Here is a 10201-nt window from a genome sequence, read left to right on the forward strand (position 1 = left end):
AGCCTCCCGATCTTCTTCCGTTCTGGAAAAATTCATTTCGGGGATTTTATTCCGTTTGGACTCCGTTCCAAAATCAGATCTGAAAAGAGTCAAAAACACAGAAAAAACAGGAACTGGCACTTGGCACCGAGTTAATAAGTTAGTCCCAAAAAATATATAAAAGGTAAACAAAACATCCAAAGTTGACAAGATAACAGCGTGAAACCATCAAAAATTATAGATACGTTTGAGACGTATCAAGCATCCCCAAGCTTAACTCCTGCTCGTCCTCGAGTAGGGAAGTGATAAATAATGAATTTTTGATGCTTTCATGCTACCTAGCATAGATTGTCCTTTGTAACTTCTCTTATGTGACGTGAATGTTCAGATCCATTAGATTCAAAACAATAGTTTGCTATTGACGTGGATACAATAATACTTCAATCAAACTAGCAAGGTAATCATGAACTTTCAAAATAACAAGGCCAAAAGAAAGTTATCCCTACAAAATCATAAAGTCTGGCTATGCTCTATCATCATTGCACAACGAATTTAAATCATGCACAACCCCGGTATTGGCCAAGTAATTGTTTTCACACCTTCACTTTCTCAAACTTTTTCAACTCTCACGCAATAGATGAGCGTGAGCCATGGTTTTAGCACTATAAGTGGTGTGGAGTGTGGTGGAGGTTGCAAGACAAACAAGGAGAAGATGGTCACATTAACTAGGCATATCAATGAGCTGTGGAGATGCTCATCAATAGATATCAATGTGAATGAGTAGGGATTGCCATACAAATGATGCACTAGATCTAAGAGTATGTGAAAGCTCTTAAAGAAAACTAGTGGGTGTGCATCCAACTTGCTTGCTCACGAAGACCTAAGGCAAATTTGAGGAAGCCTATCATTGGAATATACAAGCCAAGTTATATAATGAAAATTTCCCACTAGCTATATGGTGGTGACAAAACGAGAGACTCTCAATCATGAAGATCATGGTGCTTAATATGCACAGGTGTGGAAAGGTGGTAGCATTGTCCCTTCTCTCTTTTTCTCTCATTTTTTTGGATGGGATCTTTGGCCTTTTTTTTGAAATTTTGGTGGGCATCTTTGGCCTCTTTTATTTTCTCACATGGAAGAATGCTCCATCAATGATGATCATCACACTTACAACTCAAAACTTAGAGCAATGATGACTCTATGAAATGCCTTCGGTAGTGTACCGTGACAATGGTCTAGCATGGCATAGACATTAGTGGAAACATCATGCTAGCTATCTTACGATCATGCAATGGCAATGTAGACATGGTGGCACATGTCATGGTGGTAGTTGCATGGCAATATATCTCGGAATAACTTTGAAAAAGCCATAGTAGGAAGGTATGGTGACTGTTTTGAGGGAGGCTAATGGTGGGTTTTGTGCACCGGCGAAAGTTGCACGGCACTAAAGAAGATAGTGATGGTGGAAGGTGAAAGTGCATCTAAACCATGGACTCAACATTAGTCATGAAGAACTCATATACTTGTTGCAAAAGTTCTATTAGTAATCGAAACAAAGCATTCAACGCATACTCCTAGGGGAAGGGTTGGCAGGTATAAACCATCGCGCGATCTCGACCGCCACACAAAGGATGACAATTAATAGACTAATTATGCTCAGACTTCATCACATAGCGGTTCACCATATGTGCATGCTACGGGAATCACTAACTTCAACACAAGTATTTCTAGATCCACAACACCTTACTAGCATAACTTCAATATTACCATAACCACAACTCAAAACTAGTTGAGATGAATGAAACTTCTCTAACTATTCAATGCACATGAAGGTGGAAGTTTTCGTATCCCTTTGGATAACTACCCATTTTGAGACTACTTTCATAGCATAGATCAACTACCAAGCCACACACCACCGTGCTCTAAAAGATATAAGTCAAGCACATAGAGCAAAATCAACTAGCTCAAAAGATATAAGTGAAGCACATGTGAGCTGAATTGTCTAACCAAAGGATATAAGTGAAGCTCGACAAAATCACGGTGAGTGCATGTATCTCTCTCTAGGTGTGCAGCTAGGATGATTGTGACACAACAAAAATAAAATACTCCTACGATACAAGACGCTCCAAGCAAAACAAATAACATGTGGTGAATAAAAATATAGCCCCAAGTAACGTTACCGATGGATTGAAGACGAGAGAGGGGATGCTTTCCCGGGGCATCCCCAAGCTTAGGCTTTTACGGCATCCTTGAATCAACTTGGGGTGCCTTGGGAATCCCCGAGCTTGAGCTCTTGCCACTCTTTATCTTTTTTGTCCATAAGAACTTCACCCAAAACTTGAAAACTTCACAACACGAAACTTAAACAGAAACTCGTGATAACATTAGTATAAGAAAGCAAACAACAACTTCCTTAGGTACTGTAGCAAACTTAAATTCTACTTATGTTGATGTTGGGTTACTGTATTTTCAATCTTCCATGGCTAATACCCCCCGATACTATCCATAGTTTCATCAAAATAAGCAACTAGCACAACAAAAACAGAATCTGTTAACAGCAGACCAGTCTATAGCAATCTGTATACTTCGTATACTTCTGTTACTTCAAAAATTCTGAACAATTACGAAAGTCTGAAGAATTTGCATAGCAATCAGCAGCAAAAAGAATCAACTCAAAATCTCTTACAGAAAAAAAATGAAAATTCTTTTCGTGAGCAGAAAGTTTCTGTGTTTTCCAGCATGACCAAACGATCATCCCCAAGACTAATCATAGCGGTTTTGCTTGGTACAAACGCAAAAAGAAACACAAAAACACAATCATAAAAGAATTATGAAAGTGTGGAAAACACAAAACAAAATAAAAAGGATAAATTCGTTGGGTTGCCTCCCAACAAGCGCTATTGTTTAACGCCCTTAGCTAGGCATTGATAATTCAATGATGCTCTCACAAAAGACAAGAATTGAAACACAACGAGAGCATCATAAAGCATGTGAAAATCACATCTAAGTCTAACATACTTCCTATGCATAGGCATTTTATAGGAAAACAGATTGTCAAGACAACCAATAGTTACCATATGCAAGGAAGAAGAAAGAGACAATAGCAATATCCACATAACGAGAGGTGATTTAGTGATATGAAAGTTTCTACCACCATATTTTCCTCTCTCATAATAATTACATGTGGGATCATATTCGGATTCAACAATTTAACTATCACATAGGATATTCTTTTCATGATCCACATGCATGCAAAGTTGACGCTCTTCAAAAATAGTGGGATTATCATCAACTAAAGTCATGACTTCTCCAAACCCACTTTCAATAATATTGCAAATATCATATTCATCATGAGGTTTAAACAAATTTTCAAGATCATAAGAAAGATCATCACCCCAATCATGATTATTGCAATAAGCAGTGGTCATAGCAAAACTAGCATCCCCAAGCTTAGGGTTTTGCATATTTTTAGCATGATTGTCACTAATAGGATTTATAGTGAAACCATTGCAATCATGCTTTTCATTCAAGGAGCCCTCGTGAATCACTTCATAAGTTTCTTCATCATGATTTTCAGATTCACGCATCTCAAGCAAAACTCCATAAAGATAGTCAAGTGCACTCAATTCACTAGCAATTGGTTCCACATAAGTGGATCTCTTAAAGAGATTAGCAAGTGGATGAGGATCCATATCACTAGATTTTCAGCAAGCGAAGATGCAAGCATATTGAAGGCACATGGCACAGAAGCAAACAGAAAGCAAGCGAGAGAAAAAGGCAAAAGAAAAAAAAGGCAAATGAAAACGACAAATGTGAAGTGGGGGAGAGGAAAACGAGAGGCAACTGGCAAAAAGGGTAAATGCAAGAGATGAGTTTGTGAGACCTACTTGGATAGATCTCTCCTTCCCCAGCAACGGCGCCAGAAATACTTCTGCTACTGCAACAAAAGACCTTCCAACGGTGCCAGAAACAAGCGTGCTGATGGGAGACTATTCTTGTCTTGATACTCCTCAGCAACGGCACCAGGAATCCTTCTGCTACGGCTACGCCTTTAGGGACTTCCTTGGAAAATATGCAAAGGATTCCCCCGTGGCCTTGGAGCCTTGCGTTGGTATTCCCTCGAAGCGGAAAGGGTGATGTAGCACAGCGGCAGTAAGTATTTCCCTCAGTTTTGAGAACCAAGGTATCGATCCAGTGAAGGAATATCACAAGTACATGCACAAACACAAAGAGCTTGCACCCAACGCTATGATGGGTTGTCAATCCCTTATAGATTGTTTGCCAAGTGAGAACTGAAAGCAACAAAGAAATAAAGCAAAGTAAAAGCGAAAGTGGAAACGATAGGTGTGAATAGACCCAGGGGCCGTAGTGTTCACTAGTCGCTTCTCTCATGAAAGCAAGTAGACGGTGGGTGAACGAATTACTGTCGAGCAATTGATAGAACCGCGCAAAGTCATGACGTTATCTATGGCAATGATTATATCTATAGGCATCACGTCCAAAACAAGTAGACCGATACTTTCTGCATCTACTACTATTACTCCACACGTCGACCGCTATCCAGCATGCATCTAGTGTATTAAGTTCATGAGAACAGAGTAACGCCTTAAGCAAGATGACATGATGTAGATGGACAATCTCATATCTACGATAAAATCCCATCTTGTTACCCTTGATGGCAACAACACAATGCGTGCCTTGCTGCCCTTTCTGTCACTGGGAAAGGTCACCACACGGTATGAACCCAAAACCAAGCACTTCTCCCATTGCAAGAAGCATAGATCTAGTTGGCCAAACAAAACCCAAGACTCGGAGAGACTTACAAGGATATCAAATCATGCATATAAGAAATCAACAAAGACTCAAATATATATCATAGATAATCTGATCACAAATCCACAATTCATCGGATCTTGACAAACACACCGCCAAAGAGGATTACATCGATAGATCTCCATGAAGATCATGGAGAACTTTGTATTGAAGATCCAAGAGAGAGAAGAAGCCATCTAGCTACTAACTACAGACCCGTAGGTCTGAAGTGAACTACTCACGAGTCATTGGAGGGGCGATGATGTTGATGAAGAAGCCCTCCAACTCCAAAGTCCCCTCCGGCAGGGCACCGGGAAGGGTCTCCATATGAGATCTTGCGAAAACGGAAGCTTGCGGCGGCGGAAAACGTGTTTTCATGGACGCCCTGATTTTTTCTGGATTTTTAGGTAATTTATAGGCCAAAGACCTAGGGCATGTTGGAAATATGCCCTAGAGGAAATAATAAATTAGTTATTATTATATTTCTTAGTTCATGATAATCGTTTATTATCCATGCTATAATTGTATTGATTGGAAACACAATACTTGTGTGGATACATAGACAAAACACTGTCCCTAGTGAGCCTCTAGTTGACTAGCTCGTTGATCAAAGATGGTCAAGGTTTCCTGGCCATAGGTAAGTGTTGTCACTTGATAACGGGATCACATCATTAGGAGAATCATGTGATGGACTAGACCCAAACTAATAGACGTAGCATGTTGATCGTGTCATTTTGTTGCTACTGTTTTCTGCGTGTCAAGTATTTGTTCCTATGACCATGAGATCATATAAATCACGGACACCGAAGGAATGCTTTGTGTGTATCAAACGTCGCAACGTAACTGGGTGACTATAAAGATGCTCTACAGGTATCTCCGAAGGAGTTCGTTGGGTTAGTATGGATCAAGACTGGGATTTGTCACTCCGTGTGAACGGAGAGGTATCTCGGGGCCCACTCGGTAATACAACATCACACACAAGCCTTGCAAGCAATGTAACTTAGTGTAAGTTGCGGGATCTTGTATTACGGAACGAGTAAAGAGACTTGCCGGTAAAACGAGATTGAAATAGGTATACGGATAGTGACGATCGAATCTCGGGCAAGTAACATACCGAAGGACAAAGGGAATGACATACGGGATTATATGAATCCTTGGCACTGAGGTTCAAACGATAAGATCTTCGTAGAATATGTAGGATCCAGTATGGGCATCCAGGTCCCGCTATTGGATATTGACCGAGGAGTCTCTCGGGTCATGTCTACATAGTTCTCGAACCCGCAGGGTCTGCACACTTAAGGTTCGACGTTGTTTTATGCGTATTTGAGTTATATGGTTGGTTACCGAATGTTGTTCGGAGTCCCGGATAAGATCACGAACATCATGAGGGTTTCCGGAATGGTCCAGAAACGAAGATTGATATATAGGATGACCTCATTTGATTACCGGAAGGTTTTCGGAGTTACCGGGAATGTACCGGGAATGACGAATGGGTTCCGGGAGTTCACCGGGGGGGCAACCCACCCCGGGGAAGCCCATAGGCCTTGAGGGTGGCACACCAGCCCTTAGTGGGCTGGTGGGACAGCCCAAAAGGGTTCTATGCGCCAAGGAGAGAAAATCAAGAGAGAAAAGAAAAAAAAGGAGGAGGTGGGAAGGAAGGGGGACTCCCTCCCACCAAACCAAGTCCAACTCGGTTTGGGGGGGGGGAGTCCTCCCCCCTTGGACTCGGCCGACCCCCTTGGGGCTCCTTGGGCCCCAAGGCAAGGCCCCCTCCCTCCCACCTATATATACGGAGGTTTTAGGGCTGATTTGAGACGACTTTTCCACGGCAGCCCGACCACATACCTCCACGGTTTTTCCTCTAGATCGCGTTTCTGTGGAGCTCGGGCGGAGCCCTGCTGAGACAAGGTCATCACCAACCTCCGGAGCGCCGTCACGCTGCCGGAGAACTCTTCTACCTCTCCGTCTCTCTTGCTGGATCAAGAAGGCCGAGATCATCATCGAGCTGTACGTGTGCTGAACGCGGAGGTGCCGTCCGTTCGGTACTAGATCGTGGGACTGATCGCGGGATTGTTCGCGGGGCGGATCGAGGGACGTGAGGACGTTCCACTACATCAACCGCGTTCACTAACGCTTCTGCTGTACGATCTACAAGGGTACGTAGATCACTCATCCCCTCTCGTAGATGGACATCACCATGATAGGTCTTCGTGCGCGTAGGAAAATTTTTGTTTCCCATGCGACGTTCCCCAACAGTGGCATCATGAGCTAGGTTCATGCGTAGATGTCTTCTCGAGTAGAACACAAAAGTTTTTGTGGGCGGTGATGTGCGTTTTGCTGCCCTCCTTAGTCTTTTCTTGATTCCGCGGTATTGTTGGATCGAAGCGGCTCGGACCAACATTACTCGTACGCTTACGAGAGACTGGTTTCATCGCTACGAGTAACTCAGTTGCTCAAAGATGACTGGCGGGTGTCAGTTTCTCCAACTTTAGTTGAATCGGAATTGACCGAGGAGGTCCTTGGATGAGGTTAAATAGCAACTCATATATCTCCGTTGTGGTGTTTGCGTAAGTAAGATGCGATCCTACTAGATACCCATGGTCACCACGTAAAACTTGCAACAACAAAATTAGAGGACGTCTAACTTGTTTTTGCAGGGTATGCTTGTGATGTGATATGGCCAACGATGTGATGTGATATATTGGATGTATGAGATGATCATGGTGTAGTAGTTAATATCGACTTGCACGTCGATGGTACGGCAACCGGCAGGAGCCATAGGGTTGTCTTTATAACTAACGTTTGTGCTTGCAGATGCGTTTACTATTTTGCTAGGATGTAGCTTTAGTAGTAATAGCATAAGTAGCACGATGACCCCGATGGCGACACGTTGATGGAGATCATGATGATGGAGATCATGGTGTGACGCCGGTGACAAGAAGATCGTGCCGGTGCTTTGGTGATGGAGATCAAGAAGCACGTGATGATGGCCATATCATGTCACTTATGAATTGCATGTGATGTTAATCCTTTTATGCACCTTATTTTGCTTAGAACGACGGTAGCCTTATGAGGTGATCTCTCACTAAAATTTCAAGACGAAATTGTGTTCTCCCCGACTGTGCACCGTTGCTACAGTTCGTCGTTTCGAGACACCACGTGATGATCGGGTGTGATAGACTCAACGTTCACATACAACGGGTGCAAAACTGTTGCGCACGCGGAACACTCGGGTTAAGCTTGACGAGCCTAGCATGTGCAGACATGGCCTCGGAACACATGAGACCGAAAGGTCGAGCATGAATCGTATAGTTGATATGATTAGCATAGAGATGCTTACCACTGAAACTATTCTCGACTCACGTGATGATCGGACTTGAGATAGAGGATTTGGATCATGTACCACTCAAATGACTAGAGAGATGTACTTTTTGAGTGGGAGTTCTTAAGTAATATGATTAATTGAACTAATTGTCATGAACATAGTCTAATGGTCTTTGCGAATTACGATGTAGCTTGCGCTATAGCTCTACTGTTTTTATATGTTCCTAGAGAAAATTTAGTTGAAAATTGATAGTAGCAAACTTTGCAGACTGAGTCTGTAAAACCGAGGATTGTCCTCGTTGCTACGCAGAAGGCTTATGTCCTTAATGCACCACTCGGCGTGCTGCACCTCGAGCGTCGTCTGTAGATGTTGTGAACATCCGACATACACGTTTATGATGACTACACGATAGTTTAGTGCAAAATACTTAATGGCTTAGAAGCAAGGCGCTGAAGACGTTTTGAAATGTCACGGAACATAAGTGATGTTCTAAAGAGATGAAATTGTGATTTCATGCTTGTGCCCTTGTTAAGAGGTACGAGACCTCCAACAAGATTCTTTGTCCACAAAGTAAGGAGAAAAGCTCAATCGTTGAGCGTGTGCTCAGATTGTCTGAGTACGACAATCGCTTGAATCAAGTGGGAGTTAATCTTCCAGATGAGACAGTGATAGTTCTCCAAAGTCACTGCCACCAAGCTGTGAGAGCTTCGTGATGAACTATAACATATCAAGGATAGATACAATGATCCTTGAGCGATTCGCGATGTTTGACATTGCGAAAGTAGAAATCAAGAAGGAGCATCAATAGTTGATGGTTTGTAAAACCACTAAGTTTCAAGAAGGGCAAGGGCTAGAAGGGATACTTCGTGAAACGGCAAAACAGTTGCTACACTAATGAAGAGACCCAAGATTAAACCCAAACCCGAGACTAAGTGCTTCTGTAATGAGGGGAACAGTCACTGAGGCGGAGCAACTCTAGATACTTGGTAGATAAGAAGGCTGGCAAAAGTCAAAAGATGTGTATTTGATATACATGATGTTGATGTGTACTTTACTAGTACTCCTAGTAGCATGAGGGTATTGGATACTGGTTCGGTTGCTAAGTGATTAGTAACACGAAATGAAAGCTACGACATAAACGGAGACTATCTAAAGGCGAGGTGACGATACGTGTTGGAAGTGTTTCCAAGGTTGATATGATCAAACGTCGCACGCTCCCTCTACCATCGGGATTGGTGTTAAACCTAAATAATTGTTATTTGGTGCTTGCGTTAAGCATGAACATGATTGGATCGTGTTTATTGCAATACGATTATTCATTTAAAAGAGAATAATGGTTACTCTATTTTCTTGAATATTCACCTTCAATGGTTTATTGAATCTCGATCGTAGTGTTACACATGTTTATGATATTGGTGCCAAAAGATACGAGTTAATGATGATAGTACCACTTACTTGTGGCACTGCCGCTTGAGTCATGTTAGTATAAATTGCATGAAGAGGCTCCATGCTGATGGATCTTTGTACTCACCTGATTTCGAATCACTAGTGACATGCAAATCATACCACATGAGCAAGGCCTTGTCATTGAGATGAAATAAGATAGTAACTTGTTGGAAGTGATACATTTTGATGTATGCAGTCCAATGGGTACTGAGGCACGCAGTGGATATCATTATGTTCTTACTTCACTGACGATTTGAGTAGATACAGGAGTATTTACTTAATGAATCACAAGTCTGAAATGTTGAAAAGTTCAATTCCGTTTCAGAGTGAAGTTCGTCATAACAAGAGGATAAACTGTCTACGATATGATCATGGAAATGAATATCTGAGTTATGAGTTTTGGTACACAGTTAAGACAAAAGTGGAAATTGTTTCGCAGTTCATGCCACCTGGAACATCATAGTGTGATGATGTGTCTGAACGTCATAGCCACGCACTATTTGGTATGGTGCATACTATGATATCTCTTATTGAATTACCACTATCGTTTATGGGTTATGCATTAGAGACAACCGCACTCACTTTAAATAGGGCACCGCGTATTTCCGTTGAGATGACACAATATAGACTGAGGTTTAG

Source organism: Hordeum vulgare, chromosome 6H, assembly GCF_904849725.1.
Source record: "Hordeum vulgare subsp. vulgare chromosome 6H, MorexV3_pseudomolecules_assembly, whole genome shotgun sequence".
Classification (NCBI taxonomy): domain Eukaryota; kingdom Viridiplantae; phylum Streptophyta; class Magnoliopsida; order Poales; family Poaceae; genus Hordeum; species Hordeum vulgare.